Below are 1,606 nucleotides of genomic sequence, written 5' to 3' on the forward strand. Positions count from 1 at the left end.
AATAGAAATAAGAAGCTAAATTCTCATTTTGATATTTACTATGATTTTTAATGTAAGTCAGCATTAACTGAAAGCAGCAAAACCGACACTTTAAGTCACTTAAATGTATTATTTGTTGTACATTACAGTAATGACAATGACATTGTACTGTGCATTATGGTAATGAGATTGGGGGAGGAAATGTGCTTAATTGTCATTAAAATGTCACATATGCATAGAATCTTAATTATCTTAAAATAAGAGTAATATATGCCTCATTTTGAGATCATTAAAATTATGTATATATACAATGTGTGTGTGTTTATATATACAGTCCAGACCAAAAGTTTGGACACACCTTCTCATTCAAAGAGTTTTCTTTATTTTCATGACTATGAAAATTGTAGTCACACTGAAGGCATCAAGGGCTATTTGACCAAGAGGAGAGTGATGGCCTCCACAGTCACTGGACCTGAACCCAATCGAGATGGTTTAGGGGTGAGCTGGACCGTAGACTGAAGGCAAAAGGTCAACAAGTGCTAAGCATCTCTCGGGGAACTCCTTCAAGACTGTTGGAAGACCATTTCAGGTGACTACCTCCTGAAGCTCATCAAGAGAAAGCCAAGAGTGTGCAAAGCAGTAATCAAAGCAAAAGTTGGCTACTTTGAAGAACCTAGAATATGACATATTTCAGTTGTTTCACACTTTTTTGTTATGTATATAATTCCATATATAATTCCACATGTGTTAATTCATAGTTTTGATGCCTTCAGTGTGACTCTACAATTTTCATAGTCATGAAAATAAAGAAAACTCTTTGAATGAGAAGGTGTGTCCAAACTTTTGGGCTGTACTGTATATATAAAATAAACATCACACATACATTTAAGCAAAAACTTTTATTTTGGATGCAATTAATCATAATTAATCATTTGACAGCACTAATATATATATATATACACACACACACACACACACATTTTGTTTAATCGCCCTTTGCAACAAAGATCTGTAAAGCTTTGATTTACAACATTATTTTGAAGCGTATGCATTCAGAAAAGGGGGCATTTATTTTTTACTTTTTTTCTCTCAACACATTATTACAATGTAACAGTTTAAAGCAAACCATTACATGGTTAAATTGTCACAATGGGAACCTGCTGTTTATTGACAGTAATTTGAGAAGAAATCCTCTGGTTTAAATATGGCAAAAAGTATACAACATTGAAACACTGTTGAGCAACAACATTGAAACACTCGAGAAAAATGCATGCTAAAACAATTTCAGTAAACATGAAATGTTTTAGCTTGAAGAAATGAAAAAATTCTCATGCACCACAAAACTGCTGTTAGATAATGAATAATGAATAAAATGGATATATTTGGTAATATGTAACACTACATTCTGACGTGCAGCCCACATTTAATCCTTCACAAAGTAAGAAACCCAAAAGTCTGGCACAAGAAGGCCTCCCTCTGGCACAAGTGGGAGATTTCACTCGTGAAGTGTGTTCAGGGGCGAAGCAGCAAATGTTGGGCCCCTGTCACAGAACCCCTGAATGAGCTGATGACATTAGCCCAGTTCAGTCTGCTCTCTCTCGATGAGTGAGAGAGGAGGAGGAGGTTC

This window comes from Carassius auratus, chromosome 28, assembly GCF_003368295.1.
Source record: "Carassius auratus strain Wakin chromosome 28, ASM336829v1, whole genome shotgun sequence".
Classification (NCBI taxonomy): Eukaryota; Metazoa; Chordata; class Actinopteri; order Cypriniformes; family Cyprinidae; genus Carassius; species Carassius auratus.